This window comes from Amblyomma mixtum, chromosome 3, assembly GCF_055824585.1.
Source record: "Amblyomma mixtum isolate Tamu chromosome 3, ASM5582458v1, whole genome shotgun sequence".
NCBI lineage: Eukaryota > Metazoa > Arthropoda > Arachnida > Ixodida > Ixodidae > Amblyomma > Amblyomma mixtum.
The window spans coordinates 148547524-148567304 of NC_143014.1; positions in this window are offsets into that span (position 1 = coordinate 148547524).

Below are 19781 nucleotides of genomic sequence, written 5' to 3' on the forward strand. Positions count from 1 at the left end.
TTTTAGCAAATCAGAGATGGTCGAGAGATAACCATTTATCTATTTTTACATGAGAAAGGGATTACTCATTGCGCGCGCTGATGTGCTTTTTTTATGCGTGTGTGCGTACGTGGTCTCCTAGTAAAATGTGCACACGTAGTTTCTATGAGAGTTCTCTATGGTGTTGCTGCAAGCGACAAGAAGAGCTTATGTCAAGGCGATGAGTAGAACTAAGTATTAAACGCTTCACATGCCGCCCTAATATAGTATAGTTAGGGGTTGGACTTTTCGGTTTTTATTTTTGGAAAATTCGGCGGACTTCTTTCGGCGTTTATTCAGGATGCAAGTTTTGCCTTATTTCGACGAATATAATTTCCTCGAATGAATTACTGACTTTTTTAGGCGATTTAATGTGGCAATTCTGTGGGGTCACAGTTCACTTGGAGTCTATCGGTGCATTTTTGTCTTCATGAACGGTTAGTTTGCCAGTGTTTAACATAGTTAAGTTACGTTTGTAGAAGAAATTGATTTTGTAATTAAAAAGAAATGCAATTTTAATGAGACAGCTGGCAGTCAAGAAAGTAAGTGGAATTTACTTCTAAGAACAGGGTTGAGAAGTTTTCTTTGGGTTGTAGCCCTTGGAAGAGCGAGAAGGGGTCGTATCACATGGTCTGTGGGCTCATGGCAGCAATGGAACTGCGACTCAATCGCTGGGGTAGCCTGAACATGATACTTTCCATGACGGCCATGCACGGTTTCGTGTCAGTGTCCTACGTGCATTTGATAAACCTACTTAACCGACTCACTGCTCTAAGCGGGGAATGATAGTGAACAAACAGTGCTTAGCTACGCGAGAAGGTGGTGCCTCCCGGTACACATAGAGCGTAAAAACCGGAGATATCTCGAAAATCTCATAACTTCGTGGCTCACCTAACAATGACACCGTCCTATCACACCACTAGCTTCCCTACGTAGTTGCTTTTCAACTCTGACCAAGTGTAACTTATACTCAACAGCCAGCTAGCTAAGCCTTCCATGCCAAAAATACTGACATTTCTCGGCTAAAACCGAATTTGTAAAAATAAATTGGGCGTAATTTAATCGGTCTTGTTCGGTTGAAACCGAAAAGTCCAACCCATAAGTATACTATACTGGTGACTCAAATTGCTCATCAAAGCATGTGTACTGCACATTTTGGGCGGTTTGCCAGTACGCTATACAGTGCTTGGGCTATACGAGGTCTGTTAGAAAAGTATCCGACTTTGTTTTTTTTTGCGAACACCTGATGCATATTGTCACGTTCTAGTGACGGCAGTCCAGCAGTCAGGAAGACACCAACCAGTCTTGGAAACGAAGCTCTTTATTTGGGCTGACTTGCGCCCGCAAAAGAACTGAATCACTCGGCGGCGGCGTAAGCAACAAGCGTGCTCGTCGGTCGTCGAACTACGAATGCCCGCTGCTCGCGGCATCGCTCAATTTAAAGGCGGCAAGGAAACTTCCAGATAACAGGACAAGATCATCTACAGTAATCTAGAAAAACCTAGATGCAGCCTTTCGTGGCTGCGATCAATCGAGATTAGTCTGGTCGCTTCTCGCGTCACGAACAAAAGTGATAACAACCATTTCCTGCAGCCTTGAGCGTGAACGAACAAACACTACAATGATACGTGGCATTACCCCCCTTCCAAAGAAGCGTCGCCTCGACGCTTAAAAAATGAAAAATACGGACAATGTAAACGTCGAGTCCATTAGCGTTCATAGTAAGGTTTAAGGCGTACGACATGTACGACTTCCGGGCGTGTGCGTCGTCGTTGAGATGCTGTAGTGCCGTCGGGGATGACTTGATAGTCGAGGTCACCGATGCGACGGAGAATCCTGTACGGGCCAAAGTAGCGTCGAAGAACTTTTCACTCAATCCACGGCGGCGAATTGGCGTCCATATCCAAACACGATCACCTGGCTTGTAATGCGTGTCTCGTCGGCGCAGATTGTAGCGTCGGGCGTCGGCGTGCTGCTGGTCTTTAATGCGAAGCCGCGCAAGTCTTCGGGCTTCCTCGGCGCGATCAAGGTAGGCGGCGACGTCGAGGTTGTCTTCGTCGGACACGTGCGGGAGCATTGCGTCGAGTGTTGTCGTGGGCTTCCTGCCATATACCAGCTGGAATGGGGTAAACCTGGTTGTCTCCTGGACGGCAGTATTATAAGCGAAGATCACGTAGGGCAGAATGGAGTCCCACGTCTTGTGTTCGGCGTCGATGTACATGGAGAGCATGTCTGCGATGGTCTTGTTCAGACGCTCTGTGAGTCCGTTGGTTTGTGGATGATAGGCAGTGGTCCTCCGATGGCTTGTCTGGCTGTAGTTTAAAATGGCTTGCGTCAGCTCCGCTGTAAACGCCGTTCCTCTGTCTGTGATGAGCACTTCCGGGGCGCCGTGTCGCAGGAGAATTTGTTCGACAAAAAATTTTGCGACTTCTGTTGCGGTACCACTAGGCAACGCTTTTGCTTCGGCGTAGCGGGTCATGCAGTCGGTGGCCACGATGATCCACTTGTTTCTTGATGAAGAGGTCGGAAAGGGGCCGAGGAGGTCCATCCCTATTTGCTGAAAGGGCTTAGTTGGCGGTGGTATGGGGTTCAGGAGTCCGGCTGGTCTAGTCGGAGGCGTTTTGCGTCGCTGACACTCACGGCACGTTTTCACGTAATGGGAAACGTCGGTAGCTAGCCGTGGCCAATAGTACTTCTCCTGGATGCGGTGCAACGTGCGAGCAATCCCGAGATGTCCTGCAGTCGGCTCATCATGACATGCCTGCATAATTTCTTTCCTGAGATTTTTGGGCACGACAAGAAGATGCACTGTCCTGTTCGGCGCGAAGTTCTTCTTCAGGAGGACATTATTGTGAAGGACGAAGGACGACAGTTGCCGCTTGAACCCTCGGGGAGGCGATGTGGTCTTGCCTTTCAGATAATCAACTAGGCTTTGCAAGTCAGGATCCGAGTGCTGCTGTTGCGCGAAACTGCTGGCGCTTACCGGTCCTAAGAAAGCGTTGTCGTCTTCCTCTTCGGGTGCTGCGTCGACAGGAGCTCGTGACAAGCAGTCTGCATCGGAATGCTTGCGGCCAGATTTGTAGACTACAGTTATGTCGAATTCTTGAAGACGCAGGCTCCAACGAGCAAGGCGGCCGGAGGGATCTTTCAAATTGGCCAGCCAGCACAGAGCATGGTGATCGCTCACAACCTTGAATGGTCGTCCGTATAGGTAGGGGCGAAATTTGGACGTGGCCCAAATAATGCCGAGACATTCTTTCTCTGTCGTCGAATAGTTGGCTTCGGCTCTCGACAGTGAACGGCTAGCGTACGCGATAACTTTCTCCTGTCTGCCATTTTTCTGAACGAGGACTGCTCCTAAGCCCACCCCGCTTGCATCGGTATGAACTTCGGTTTCGGCGTTTTCATCAAAGTGCCCGAGCACAGGAGGGGACTGTAAGCGGCGCTTCAGCTCGTTGAAAGCTTCCTCTTGTGGCCTTTCCCATTTAAAAGGCACGTCAGCCTTGGTAAGTTGGGTCAAAGGTTCAGCGATGCGCGAAAAGTTCTTGACGAATCGCCGGTAATAAGCGCACAATCCAAGGAATCTGCGTATAGCCTTCTTGTCATTAGGCTGTGGAAACTGTGCGATCGCAGCCGTCTTCTGGGGGTCTGGGCGAACTCCATCCTTGCTTACGACGTGACCAAGGAACAGCAGCTCCTCGTAGGCGAAGTGGCACTTCTCTGGTTTCAGTGTCAGGCCTGAAGACTTGATCGTTTCCAGCACTATCCGAAGCCTTCTGAGGTGGTCTTCAAAGCTTGAGGAGAAGACAACAACGTCATCTAAGTAGACTAGGCAAATCTGCCACTTCAAGCCTGCGAGCACCGTATCCATTACTCGCTGGAACGTCGCTGGGGCAGAGCAGAGGCCGAATGGCATCACCTTGAACTCGAAGAGTCCGTCTGGCGTGATGAACGCAGTCTTCTCGCGATCTCTTTCGTCGACTTCAATTTGCCAGTAGCCGCTCTTCAGGTCCATCGATGAGAAGTACTTAGCGTTGCTCAGCCGGTCCAGTGTATCGTCGATGCGGGGGAGGGGGTAGACATCCTTCTTCGTAATGTTGTTCAGGCGGCGGTAATCGACGCAAAAGCGAAGGGTGCCGTCTTTCTTTTTCACTAGGACGACCGGTGCTGCCCAGGGGCTCCTCGATGGCTGTATGACGTCGTCACGAAGCATTTCCTCAACTTGCTTGCGGATAGCTTGGCGTTCTAGCGGCGATACGCGGTAGGGGCTCTGTCGCAGCGGTCATGCGTGTTCGTCTGTGACAATGCGGTGCTTGGAAAGCCGGGTTCGTCGCACATTCGATCCTGATGAGAAGCAATCGGTGTACCTTTGAAGAAGACTGCGTATTTGGTCTTGTCTGCTCCGGGGTAATGCCGGGTTGATGTCGAACGTGGGTTGATGGCCTTGGTCAGATGGTTCTGCCGGTTGGTCGGGTAGGGCAAATACGTCTGTGATGTCTGCCAGCTCGTCGAGGAAAGCGATCGTCGTACCTTTGTTTAGATGCCGGTATTCTTCCGTGAAGTTGGTTAGCAACACCTGGGCTTGGCCATTTCGGATTTCGGCGACTCCCCTCGCGACGCCCAATCCTCGATCCAGGAGTAACTGGGTGTTCCCCTCGATAACGCCTTCGGCATTTTCGATGTCTCCAGTACCTATTCCGACGAGAACACTTGATCGGGGCGGGACGCTCAATGCTTCATCGAGGACGTTTAAGGCAACGTGATGAGTCGCGCCCGTCGCAACAGGTATGGCTTTTTCCGTGGAAAGCTTGATCGACTTAGATCGAAGGTCGATGATCGCCCGATGTTCGTTCAGGAAGTCCATTCCCAAAATCACGTCTCTCGAGCATTGCTGTAGGATCAGGAAGGTTGTCGCATAGGTTCTCCCATTTACAGTAACTCTCGCGGTGCAGCGTCCTGACGGCGTAATCAAGTTGCCACCTGCGGTGCGGATCAGCGGGCCATCCCAGGTTGTTGTTACCTTCCTGAGTCGGACAGCGAGTGGGCCACTCATGACAGAGTAGTCAGCTCCCGTGTCCACCAAGGCAGTAACCGCGTGACCATCGACCGTAACTTCAAGGTCACTTGTTCGCGTTCTCGTATTGTACGTTGTCTTCGGTGTCCGATCTCGGCTTCGTCGAGTAGTGAGGCTGCGGTGGGCGTACTGCGACGTTTCTTCACTGGGCAGCGGTAAAAGCTTCAATTCTGGCCGCGTCGTCATCGTCGGTGTCGTCGTCGTCGGTGTCGTCGTCGTCGGTGTTGTCGTCGTCGGTGTTATCGTCGTCGGTTTTGTCGTCGTCGGTGTTGTCGTCGTAGTTGAGGCATGGTCTTGAGTACTCGTCGATGGAGGATCTTTGTCATTGCGCTTAGAAGCAACCTCACCTCCAGAGGCCGCTTTATTTAGTTTAACCTTCGGGGGCTGGGGGAGCGTCCACGCACGGCGTAACCTCGGCTAGGAGAAACAAAGCGCGGGGACGATGGCGACGGGGAACGTGATAGGCGGCTCGGCGATGAGTATTCTTCCCGACGTAAAAACTCCTCGATTTCGGCTGGTCGCTGGCCGGGTCGGGGTCGTAGAGCGTCGTAAGAGAACCCTCGGATGCCCAGTCTTCTGTATGGGCAGTGCCGGAGGACGTGACCGGCTTCGCCACAGTGGAAGCACAGTGGGCGGCGCTGGTCGGGAGTTCTCCACTCGTCGCATTTCCTCGGCTGCGCGCGTCGCTCGTAGGACGGGCGGGTTGGGGCGAGTGGGCGGCGGTCCAACGCAGCTGGCTGAGGGCGATAGTGCCTTGGGTCCCGTCGTCGAGGTGCAGGACGGCGCACAGCTGCGGCGTAAGTCATAGCTGGGGGCTGCATAGGCTGCGTGGGTGTCGGCGTCACACCCAAGGCCTGTTGAACCTCGTCCCGGATGACGTCAGTGAGCGATGAAAGTTGCGGCCGCGTTCCCGTTGGCAGCAGTCGTCGGAGCTCCTCTCGCACAACTTCACGTATAACCTCCCGCAGGTGATCGTTGTTAGCGGTGTCCATGCAGCTTGCTGACAAAAAGCGCTGCTGGCGGTCGTACTGGCGGGCTCGGGCGTCAAGAGTCTTCTCCATTGTGGATGCCTCTTCTACGAATTCCGCGACGGTTTTCGGTGGGTTGCGAACGAGGCCGGCAAATAGTTGCTCTTTAACTCCTCGCATAAGCAACTTCACCTTCTCTTCTTCCTTCATGCTCGCGTCGGCACGCCGGAAGAGACGCTTCATTTCCTCAGTGTACACAGCAACGGTCTCGTTTGGGCGATGTATGCGAGACTGTAGCAGCTGCTGGGCTCTCTCCTTTCGCACGACGTTCCTGAAGGTCTTTAGAAGCTGCTCCTTGAACGTTTCCCAGTTCGTGAGGTTAGCTTCCTCATTCTCGAACCAGACTTTTGCTGGTCCCTCCAAGGCGAAGAAGACGTACCTAAGTTTCGTGCCATCGTCCCAGTTGTTGAAGATAGCCACACGGTCGAACTGCTCCAGCCATTCTTCGGGGTCGGCGCCAGGCGAAGCGTCGAAGGTTGGTGGCACCCGGGGCTGGTGAAGAATGATTGGAGTCGTCGTCTGGGGCAAGCTCATGGTAGACGTTGCGGCTGGCTTCCGCTTCCGGGTAGGGTCCGGCAGATTCCCGAACTCTGGTGCGTCCCCTTGCAGGCGTCGGCTAGCGCGGTGGACTGGACTCAGGTCCTGCGGTTGATGACTCAGAGGGCTGGCGTCACGGCTTGTAGGGGGTGTCCGGTACATGGAAGGCTACCCAGCACCTCCACCAGATATCACGTTCTAGTGACGGCAGTCCAGCAGTCAGGAAGACACCAACCAGTCTTGGAAACGAAGCTCTTTATTTGGGCTGACTTGCGCCCGCAAAAGAACTGAATCACTCGGCGGCGGCGTAAGCAACAAGCGTGCTCGTCGGTCGTCGAACTACGAATGCCCGCTGCTCGCGGCATCGCTCAATTTAAAGGCGGCAAGGAAACTTCCAGATAACAGGACAAGATCATCTACAGTAATCTAGAAAAACCTAGATGCAGCCTTTCGTGGCTGTGATCAATCGAGATTAGTCTGGTCGCTTCTCGCGTCACGAACAAAAGTAATAACAACCCTTTCCTGCAGCCTTGAGCGTGAACGAACAAACACTACAATGATACGTGGCAATATGAAACAAGCGCGCTTACAGCAGCCGACCTTGAACCCTCGTGTGCATGCACGAATTTTTTCCCGCCTGCCGATAGTGTCAGTTGCTGGGAAGCAGCGTTTGAGTGAGGGAGTGCGCAGTGCTCTCGTCGGTATTTTGTTGCAAGGAAAATGGCGGAGTGAGAGGAGCAGCGCTACTACCTCAAATTTTGCCAGAAACTTGGCGATAGCCAAGTGGAAATTATTCGAAATGTTCAGACGGCTTTCGGTGATGATGCTATGAGCAGCACACCGATTAAGCAGTAGTGCAACTGGTTTAAAGACGGCCGCACATCCGTGGAGAGAGAGCCACGCTCCGGTCGGCCACCAACATGCCGAAATGGCCAGGTAATTGCCGAAGTGAACGCAGAGGTGATACGACACTGTTGTGTGACTATCCGAGAAATTGCGGAAGAGGTGGACATCAGCAATTTTTCTGCACATTCCATTATCCCCGAAGATTTGGCCATGGAGAGAGTTGCGGCGAAATTCGTGCCGAAGCTGCTGACGGTGGAGAAAAGCAGCTTCGTGTTGAAGTCTCACAGGAGATGCTGGATTCCACAAACAGTTACCCTGACTTCACCGACGCCGTAATCACTAGTGACGAGTCTTGGGTGTACGGGTACGACCCGGAAACCAAATCCCAGTCGTCACAGAGGACGCATTCCACGTCACCAAGACCAAAGGAGGCCCGACAAGTGCGCGGCAATGTCAAAGTGATGCTGACTGCTTTTTTGACTCCCTCTGTGTGGCACACCACGACTACGCACCCCACAGGGTCAAAGAATGACTAAACAGTACTACAGGGATGTCCTCCATCGCCTACGTGGTGCTGTGCGGCGCAAGAGACCGGAATTGAGGTCAACAAGAAATTGGCGCATCCCTCGCGACATTGCTCCTGCACATTCCTCGCATTTGATTCAGACTTTTCTGGCGAAAAACCAGACTCCTGTAGTTCAACAGGCTCCTTACTCTCCTGATATGTCCCCCTACGACTTCTGGCTGTTTCCTAAAATCAAGAGGTCATTGAAAGGAGCGCGATTTCAGAAAAGAAAGGACATTATGGCTGCAACGACAGCAGAGCTAAATTCCATTCCGAAAAGGGTCTTTTCGGAATTCTTCCAACAATGGCAGCACCGCTGGGAGATGCATATGGTGCCCCAATGAGACTACTTTGAAGGTTATTAGGTTTCTAACGCTCCAGTTATGCTAGTTTTTTTTCTTCGGCCAAAGGTCGGATACTTTTCTAACAGACCTCGTATTTGTCCGCGCCGTTATCCATATATATTCACCAATTTCTGCACACACCGTAAAACGACTTAAAGCCAAAATTTGCGGTTTTATGCAAGTTCAAAGATTCGCCTCATTTTGTGCGTGCTGCCTCGTCAGTCAGAAACATTCTTAACTATTGCAGGAATTGCCATATTATCCTACGAGCCCTCTTCTTTCGCGCAAGCCAAGCGACCGCTGAGGCTATTAGAAAAATGCGCACATTTCGGGTCACGCCATCGGTGCAACTAATTTTAGGGTCTTTACAAATCCACTGAGGGCAGCTTCGCCATCTCACTCAATGTGTAGGTTGAGCGGCTGAACTATCGTTCATTCGCTGCAGTCAGCGCAGCGGACCTCATAGTATAGAGCGCACGTGCACTCCGAGGTAGTGGTCCTTCCGCTTAGCTTTGTGGTGGTACGTTTGTTCCGGAAGCTTGCCGGGACGAGGGGATTCTCTCCTATTCTCCGGCGGGCTCACTCAGCATGCGCGTGCGCACTGAGAGCCTATCCAAGACGAAACCTTACTCTGCCTCTAAGCAGCCATTTTAGCTTTTGCGTGTATTACCTGCATACGCTTCCAGCGACCACTCTAGGTCTGCATATTTAATTTCGTGAGTAAGCAGTGACGCTGGGTGCGGTGTGAACGAGCCAGAGGATAAATTGAAAGATTCTTTGAGGGAAATGCTCGTAGAGAAAACATGCGTTCATTTGTCTTTCTTTCAACTTGCTGCGGGTGAACCGTTGTTCGTTGCACAATGTACGCTAAGGCGAACGTATATAAGCTCGTTAAGCGCTGTATGCCGACTGAGCCTATTATTTCCGCGAACAAAATCTTCCTATAGAACGAGTTCACTGCGGCGAACTCAAGCAGAACAGCGAGGTTGTGTACCCTATCTTGGCTTCGGTACGAGAGATCTTCTCAGCTTCTTGTATTCCTTAAAAAAAAAAAAAAAAACTTAGTTCGGCACCGTGGTATAGGCCTGGCCTTGCTCTACCGAGAAGTAAACAACCGTGCTGAATACATCTAGGAGTTTTTTTAATGTTAAGGTGAACGCGAACGTGTTAACACGGCAATTTACTGCAATGCACACCTTCAAGCAAAGCGCCAGTCGCAATGCGCAGCTTTACCGCAGAGTTTGGTATTCCGCTCACTAGCCTGGCCGCGACCATGACAAGGTACCGTGTGATCTTATTCAGGGTGATGAAAGTGCTGGTGTATCCAGTAATGGTCCTCGTGCTGAGTTTGTAAGCCAATGTAAAGGAAAAACGAAGAACTTGCAGCATATTTCATCTCGAATAATAGCATCTGCATGCATTCTCACATGGCGATGTCCGTTATTTATTCATTCATTTATTAATTGTATACTCACCTGCTGCGCCCAAGGGCATTATTTCAAGGTGGAGGGAGAGAGGCGTAATATAAAATTTGAAGGGAGGGTGAAATATTGAATAGTGACAGGGAAAAGAACAGACGAATGTAAACTCTTTTGAAGGAAACGAATGAAAGGCAATCATTTTCCTCTCGCTTTCAACAAAAGCACGCGCTTCATTTGGTTGTAGCTCTAGCCTTCAGCCCCTATTTACCATGGAATCCTATCTAGGCTCGCTTGGATACATGATGCGGGGTGCCCCCGATAGATACTTTTCGTTCAAAACAGCGTTCTTTACTCCTGTTCGTGGGAAGCATTGGTTTCAGATATCGGAAGTGGCTCAATAGAAAATAGGTTTTGGTATTGCGTTCCGGCAGCCACCATTGGACCAGCAGCAACATTTCACTGCACTGGTATGGCGGAGCGCAACTCGACAGACCTCGAAGCGCGCGGACATTGTCAGGTGAGGTCTTCAAGCTATTTGCGTTTTCGAAATAGCACGAAATGTCTGCGGACAATTTTTTTTCGAAAAGTGTATGCCCCTCAGCAACAGCATCTGTTTCGCTTTTTGTCAAAGTATGTTTTGACAGTCTGGTAGAAGGGAATGGGAAGGATGCCCGCAACTCGGAAACATGCCGATGTGAGTGGCGTTATCTCTGGAAGTTGGATGCAATTTTGACATTCTGAGGCTTGCCATATTGATGCAGATATCAATTAACAAGGAAACAGCCAGCAACATCTTCGAGATACTTTTATCGATTCTTAGCGTCCTCGTGATACTTGACAGGAACCTACTAGGGGGACTGGGCGCAAAACCTTCAGTAAAGAAGCTAAGTGTGGCTTCTGAAATTTATTGACGCGTAGCTCATGGAGCATTGAGTAGGATGCCATTTACGTCCTGAAGTATGGAGAAAAAAAAAGAAAACGGTCCGATGGGCCAGCACAACCAGGGAAAGGTTCCTGCATGCCCATCAAGCACTGTAAGGCCGTCAAGCCTTCAGCTTCAAGCTTCGGTGTCAGGCTGAGAAACACTTCAGCCTCAGCATCGATCATGCATGACTCGTAGATCCGGCTATACAGCTGGGTCCCGTCTTTACTGACTCGTCTATTTTTTTTTCCCTTTGGTAAGCATCCAACTCAAAGTGATTGCAAAAAAGAAAAAATTGCACCTCCACCTCGTCGCTTTCACGACATACAGGACCAGGAATGCCGGGACGAAGGCAAAACCTTGCGAAGCGAAGAAAGTGAATCGGGAAGGTAGAGACCCCTTCAGGAACTCTCAGTCCTCTTGAAGGACACTGCAGCGATTGCTGCAGTACCTTTCTCTGAGAGTTCAATTTCTATGTATCCTAGAATTATCTTCAGACTAGTGTAGCACAAAAACTCCCTGATTTATCTAAGAAATCACGGGGGCATTCAAGTGCTGCCACGTTTTTGTCTTTTCATCATGAGGCACGTTCATGAACGTGGTATCTGTTCCTCTTGTCGCAGTGAAGCGATTGACGGTGCCGTCAATCGTATTGTATACGTATCGTATTGTATATGTATTACGTATTGTATAGAGATAACACAAAAGCCTTTGTGAAGGAACATGATCTTTCGCTAATCTTTTGCTTAAGTGAGGCTAGAGGGAAGAGAACAGCTCTGTTGTGGCAAGTAACCAAATATAACAGGAACAATAATAGGTTGAACAGGAACAGGAATAGGTTGAAACGACAAGATTCGAGAAAAAATAAGAAGTGCGCAAAGAGGGGGGATTGTGAGCTGAGCTGAGTCCGGCCGCTTTAATACCGCCGTTATTTATGCTCGTTGCTGCACATTTTATTGCAGCCTTCGAATATTTTGGTAAGAGATAAGCGAATTCTAGATCAAATATTGGATCTACCGTTCTCTGGTTCTGCAACAATGTAAGCAGAATACTATTGCAAGAAAGCACAAAATTAATTTTACTCCACAAATTTGCAGCGATTATGAGTGACCTGCTCTTCAATCCACTTTTTTTGATAGCCTGACAGGCAGTAATGAGAGACTAGGTAACCGAAACCCTCACACTATTTTTCACTTTTTTTTCGCGTATGGCAGTTCTTGGACGAAATGACGCAAAAAGTTCGTCAAACTGTGTGTTGTGTTGGCGATTCACAGTGTACTGAGCCCTTGGTGCGTATGAAAATACGTGAGGTCTGCTTCGTTAAAAATGACACAATCGTTATGGGCCGAACACGGACATTTTGACGCTAGATGCGCGGAGAACCCGGTGGTATAATCTTTCACTTCTATTATGTCCGCAGAATAGCTGAATCTGCTTCTCAATTTGGCAGTTGTTGCGCCGCGTTAATTTTTATGTAACGATAAAGTCTGCATGACATTTCCTCGAACAAAAAAAGTGAACAGCAAATCCCCTATGAGTAGATGCGGTTGCATCCAAGCTACGGATATTGATAAGGGGGCACTGGAAGATTGCGAAATTTCCCTTTATCATTCTCTTAGCAACGTTGCTGCGCCGTCAGCAACGACCCAACTTGCTTGCTTTCCTGCGCAATCAAAGGCGGAGGCACAAAACCGATCGCTCTTCCTGACACTGCACACCACGGTCGCAGTTCTCCCTTGTGTCAGTATGTGCGTTGTTTTTCAGAGCATGCCAATGGCCTTCAAAGTGCTCGGTCAGTTTGCATTGTGCTGCCATAGTGTTGCTACGATAGAATCTTATGAAGCTGGAAGAGCGCGGTGCGCCTTTCACCATATAACGTCTGAGCCCGTGTTTGACAGTTTGCACTCTGACCCCCATGAGGTTACTAGGCAACGTGAAGCCATTGGGTCAGAAATATGGAGTCAACTATGTTTCTTTTGCCATTCAAATGCCTAATTATGGAATTTGTATGACATGACATTCTTTGTCGAGATTGTGCCTTGATCAGCTCTTATATTAGCGCATTGTTGTTTTTGGTTGTTGACCGTCAAAGGTTCATACAAAAAAAAATTGAACCTGGTCGTTCATGTTTCTTAGCTACTTTGAGATGACAAGGAGAAAAAGCCAATGTAAAGAGCGTGATACTGTAGTCTTGTTTTCACTCGCACAAGGCGCCGCGCCTTTCATGCGCAATTAGCGCAAAAATCGTTTATTTTGGGCAACATTGGCCGACGGGCGCCTTACAAGCTGCGGTTGTAGAAAGCAGAACCTAAATATGGCAACCACCGAAAGCACCATCGTGTCGCGTAGCAGAATGATGATGGCGTTGAAACATAATCGCTACGATGTTTGAACGCACTTAAAGAACTGGAAACGAGAGCGTTTAGCTACGGTTCCAGTTGCTATTGGCGATTTTCGCGAAATCGACGTCACGCTGCGGCGGCGCCGCGAACTATTCTAAGAACTGGCAGCGCGTGGGAGTATTTGCTGCTTTACGAGTGCTTCGTCGGAGCGCTCAAACGTTGTTGTCACAGTTTTCCTATAAAAATATTGGCGGATTTCACGACATAGATGCACCACACTGTGGCTGCGCCGCGATCCCGCTCAGGGGAACTCTCCCGACAGATTCGCGCTGTGCGCTGCTGGTTCTGAGTAGCAAGCACTTTCGGATGTCGTCCCCGGAACGTCTTGGCAAAAAGAAAGCTCGGAAGTGCTGCGGCGCGCCTTTTTGTACGACAATGAGACGGAGAAGCCGGGAGGTATCAATTCTTTGCTGAACTATTGCTAGCAGCAGGAAGAGAAAGCAGCTTTGGGCGCAGAAAGTGCGGATTGGGAAGCCAGTCACAGTGCCGATGGCCATGTGTTCGCGGCATTTTAAGGAAGACGGCTTCTTTTTTCCAGGTTACGACTCGGTGACATTATAGCTTTGGCATTATTTGAACGACTAAGGTGATAATCGTGGCTGGTCGCTTTAAATGCTACTGCGATGCAACCGTAATGCTAGCAAAATTGTTCCTCGTGGTAACCCAAGCGCCGATTAAAGCGTCTGCATTTTATTTTTTCCTCTCTCAGTTTTCCATTTTTTTTATTGCTGTCAGTTCATTCTAAACACTCGTATTTCATGATTTGCAAAATAAAACCTCGAATCGAAGAGACCCGCGGTACCCACGCCTTCGCACCTCTAAGGGCGCGCCCCGACTCGATGGTATCGAGTTCACATCGCAATGTACAGGCGTGTAACAGGCTTGTATCGAAGTGATCGAGCGGTCATGTGCAGTGCAAAGGCAGCGAAATTTTACAGCAGGTGCTGCGTTTCACGGCCAGTGCTCATGCTGAAGCCAAGCTGCGTAGAAATAAGAGCGAAGAACGAACACATTGCCCTGAACACAGTACTTGAGCGCATGATTTGTTCCGCAGCCCATTACTCTAGCGCTTTAAACAAGGCTGCTCCTTAATGTGTCCCCTTTGACAAAAGTGAAGGAGCAGCAGACTTTTGCTTCTCAACAATATACGGAGCCTTTACGGCCGCCCTAAATACCGAAAGGTGTCAGAACGTGAGGACATGGGTTCACCTTACTTTACACTGATTCAGAGCTTAAGGGCTGCCATAAGTGATTCGCTACGCGGCTAAGAAACAAATCATTGCTCGGTTACTTTTGTCAAAGGCGGTACACACAGGGACGTAGAGTGCTGGACTGAAGGGATGGCCACACATAATTGCTACTGGGCTCAGCTTGCTGAATTGAAATCCAAGCACACGACGGCCAAAAGAGAAACCATCGTGAACAATTCTAGCTTTCAGTGTTACAATGACTTTGCAAAACCCTGCATAGTGTAACAATGCAACAATGAACCCTAAACATCCTTGCTTTTTTCTCACCTTCCCTCCGTGTACGAACACTCAGGGCTGGTGACCTTCACATCGCTAAATATGTCCTAGAGGAGGCGACGATCATGTGTGGTTCCGCTTGCACGACGCACATTTGCAGACACACGGTGACGTTCTCCAATTCGTCGGTTGTGTGTTTTATACCGACTAATAGAAAGTGTTTAGCTAGAACTAGGCGTCCACCGTCAATGAAAAAACGTGACTAAATTGTGCAATCAAAGAAACTTGTTAATGCGCCCAGGCTGATCACAGATGGAGTTCTCTTTACGGTTCCCATCTTGGCCCGACTGCGGCGCCTCCTACATTTCGTGAAAATCGCCAATACGGTAGCTAAGCGCAATAAAATCCGTCGTCGCGCTGTTTACTACGACGCTTTGACTGCAAGTCGGCAATCGCCTCGTGCAGTCTCGGGCCGTTGACACTGCTCAGCAACGAGGTTGCTCAAACAGAGGCGACACAATATCTTTACCCTCCTTGTTTTCATCCCGGCGGGGGCCTGACAGGTCAGCTGTATATTTGAGCGTATTTTTCCCGACTCTAACCCAACAAACACAAAACCTCCTCAGAAACTCCAAAAAAGGATGGAATGTCCCAGTCCCAGTACAGCATTTATAAAACGTTTCTAGACCATAGAGGCAAGACATAGAAACACAAGAAAAAAGGCAGTGCTCCCACTAAAGGTCTAGAAACGTTCTTTCGAGAGTTTTAAGCAGCAACAAAAAAGAATTAATGCATTTTGGTCCCAGAAAGGTAACTGGGTATAACGTTTTGGGACCAATGGTTTTCAACAAGAAATAAAAATTGACAGCTCGCTCTCTTTTCTCTCTCCCTCGCGCCACAAGCTGCGAGGAGAGAAGGTTTTCCTCTTGCACTCGCCGTTTTGAGAGATGAAACAGCAGTTTCATTCGAACAGCCGAAGGAAACGGTAGACCCCGCATCTCTCTCGGCGCATGCGTTTCTCGCACGTGGGCTGTCGGCTCCATGCTGCAGGCAGGCGGCGGCGGTCTGCATTTTCATCGCGCCGCCGGCAGCGGCGGTCACCAGCTTTCACGTCTTCTAGCATTTTCCCAGCTTGCGCCCAACTTCAACATTATGTGGTGGTCCCTCCAGGCGTCTCCGACTCTCGGCACTCCTCGCTGCGCCGCTGTCTAGCAGAAGTGCAGTAATGGCCTCCCGTCGCTCGCCCGGCTTCCTCGCTGGACGGACGCCATTTTGCGCGCGCTTATTCGCGCTGCCCGAGACGTTCGAGCACAAGCCCCAGCGCGCGGCAGTTCTTGCTCTCGTCACTGCGCCAACTGGGCTGTCGTGGACTTCGTAGCTACGGATTCACGAAAGTTTTCCCGCGCACCTCGGCGTGCCCACACCATTCCTTTTGGAACTGATGCCGCGGCGGCGCATCGCAAGTCCTTTGCGCAGCTCCACGGCCCTACTGATGCCGCTGTTCGAGGCGGCGTTCGCGGCAGCGGAGTTCGTGGCAATAGGTGACTCCTCGCACGCACCCTGCATTCCTCAGCGCCTCCGACGACTGCAGCACGTTGGTGGTGGCAGCGTGGCCGTCTACCACGGTCTGAGGCGGGAAGGACCTTCGGAAACCCACCACTCTCTTTCTGCGAGTGCCCATGGATTAGCCTGCTCTACCTACTTCGCCACCGCGCAGCCATCCTGCCGCAGCGGTACAGTTTGTGCAGTGTTCGTGTGGTTATATTGACTCTCTCCCACTGGATTAATAGTGCCTTGATCTCGACTCTCAAGCTGGACTGTGCCGTATGCGCGGTCTGCCGCACCATGGATGCAGCGCGCCACCGCACGTACCTGAGCACGTTCACCTTCCCGCCTGGCTCCAAGCAGTCTTATCCCCACACTTAGTCACAAGAAAATAAAACTCCCAGGATCGTTACGAGGGTGTAACGCGTATGTTTGAGCGCTCGCTGTGCTGTGAGATGGCGCAGGACAGAAGCCTGCGTTTAATTTATGGTGTCAGCTGCTGCAGCCTTGTATTTCATCCCTGGGTTTCCGTAGGCAACGTCGTCAAGGTATGGTAGCTTATTTTAATTAATTATTTAATTTATTTATTTATTTAAGCATACTACAGGCCCTTTTCGCACTATTTTTTATTTTCGCCTAGTAGAACTAATATTTTTTTTCTGTTTTGATAACACGTCGCTGAAGCTGGCTCCGAGTCTCTAAGCGTGAGGGGGGTTTCAACTTGAAGAAAATCCGTGACCTGAAACTGCGTGTCTGCAGCGTACGCCCATCTCGTCTTTTCATTGTCACCCAAGTTGCTCTTTACATACGTTTGCTTTTGCGTGTGCATATCTGCTTTTGTAGCCCTTAGAATGCTCGTTTAAGGTGCATCAACTTTCAGCCTGTATTCTGTTTTACTTGCTTCATATTGCAGATTTCTCAGGGCTGGAGAAAAAAGTGGTCATCATTATATGTATGGCGCCGTAGTGTATGCACACTGTGTATTAAATGGTGCATACGTTTGCGTCTGCTATTTGTATTCATTCAGATTTGCGCCGTTGAACGTAAGTTTTGTTCGGCACGGACTTTCAATTCGGTCTGTATTGTTTTTGTTTGACTGAAACATGAATGCATTTTGATTGTGGTGGTGTATGGTGCGGTCGCCGGCATGGACGACAGGATGCAATTCGTGCTAAGAGCACAGCTAGTAAACTGAAATTACTTCTGTATGGCGCTGCTCTTTGCTCTTATATGGGCCAAATCGGGTGACTTTTTGAGTTCATATTTCCTTTGTGTGAAAAATGCTAGGACATTTCACGTAAACGGATAGGTGCAGAACGGCCGAGCCAGCACGCATTCAGACCAGTGGAAAGGTGGATTACACCACCTGTAACGTAAGTATGCACCTGAAATTTGGCACATATGTGCGCTTGGATGCCTGCAGGCTGCATGAAAAAGGGGGAATAATTTTATTGAACCACAGCCGAGAAATCGAGCATTAACCTTTTGGGGCTTTCCATGGGACGCACAACTTTTTGGACATTGCTAGTTGTGGAGACGTTTTTTAGATGTGTTCGGGAAAAATGAGCACCTCCTGGGGAGATTCTAGATGTCCCGATGGGTCATTTTTGGGAGATTTTGAGGAGGTTTTGTGTTTGTTGGGAAATCACCTGCGCCTGTGCTGTCGGAGAGGTCAGTGCCCTCGAGGCGCTCGTCAAACATCACTTGACGGCAAGCAAATGTGACCCGGAGCTTTCTTCCTGTGCGCTTGCTTTTTCGCCGGTTTTACTTATCCCTACGCTTTGCTCGATAACGCGCAGGAGCGTGATGGCTGCAGCAGCACTCGCAGAGGAGGAGTTATTGCGGCTGCCGCGTGTTCACGGTGCGAGTCTGTGGAGACGCCTGTCTTCCGTCGTTGCCTTTGCAAGAGCCAAGGGCAGGGCATGTAGCGAAGGTGCCTGCCTTTCCTCCTCGGTAGTGCTTTGGAGGACTGGCTAACGCAGACGTTCTCAAGGTGGAGTGTCATGACCTTTTTCGCTATTGCGCAACACGCAGTGCGGTCGCCGCTGTCTGATGCTGTGATCTGTAAACAGGCAGTGGCATGTATGGGAAGGGAGAGAGCGTCGCGACTCTCACGGACTCTGCGTTGAACTGTTTTGGACGGTGGGCAGTGGACCTATAGAAATAGGCAGGTATTATTTTGACACCCGATCAGTGAGGACTTCGTATTCCAGACGTGATTCCAGAATGGGTGCACATGGGGCCTTGATGAGCTTGGCTGATTTGGCTGTGTTTTTCTCTCAGCTGCTGAGGGAGTTTCGAGCTGCTAATTCCCAAGCCGAATGTGGATCAGCGACGCCTTCGTCATGATACAATATATAAATCATTCGGAGATAGGCTGAGTATTGTTATTGACAATATATATATATATATATATATATATATATATATATATATATATATATATATATATATATGTATATATATATATTGTTACGGTGGTAAGTCTATATTGGCGGCTGCTCTGAGATGGCCAGCACTCAGCTCAGACTCCGACAGCCCAGCTACCCACTGTTAACGTCGTCGTTAACAATATATATATATACTGTAACGCAGGCTTACGACAGCGCGTAGGTCAACGGTCGTAACCACGGCCGTGAAACACAGTCCCAAGTCTGTCAGGGTCAGCACTTTCTCTTTGAGCGATGGCAGTGCGGCGGCTAGGCTAATGCCCTTCTTCTCCGCAATATATATATATATATATATATATATATATATATATATATATATATATATATATATATATATATTAGAGACGCCAACAGCCACAGAAACCAAGCGACACATGGGATTTTTGAATATTTATTTCTTTTGTGGTGTTGATCAATGAAGAATATTACTGAATATGTTATCGCTTAAAGATCATTGATTAGAAAAGGAGAAGAAAAAAACTATGGCTGAGGCTTAGCTGAGGTTAAGCCTAGTCAGATGCGAAACATATTGGTGGCTAGGCTTGGTAATACATGGCTTTCCTTGGTTGCATACTTGGTCATTTTAATACAACCACTAGAAGCCTTCGTCGTGGGGGAAGACAACGGCATGGCTACAGCGGAACGCCGATAACCCCGAGATGCGCGTTGGGTGATCGCCTGGATTGCCACGGAAGCCGCGTCTGCCTGCCCGGTGGAGCGAGTGTTTCACCTACACCGAGTCTGAACGCGCGTTCGAAATGCGCGGGAATGCCGCTCGAGGACATTCCGGCGTCTGTGCGATGGCATCGCCACGACGACGTCACGGTGTCACGTGGCGTGACGGCTAGGGGTCCCACGGCGACGGCGCGATGTGGAGGCCGCCTCTCTCATCCGATGTCACGTGGTGTGACGTCACGGTGTCACGTGATGTGAGGTCACGGTGTCACGTGCTGTGACGTCAGGGTGTCACGTGATGTGACGTCACGGTGTCACGTGGTGTGACGTATAGGGGTCCCACGCCGACGGCGTGAGTGGTAGCTCTAGCAATATGCTTCGCATAAAAGATGCCCAAGCTTAGCTTGGTTAAGCCAAGAATGCGTTGCATATTGCGCGGTCTTTTTGCGCGAGGTATTGCTTGGCGGCACTCGATTTTCTCAGCAGCT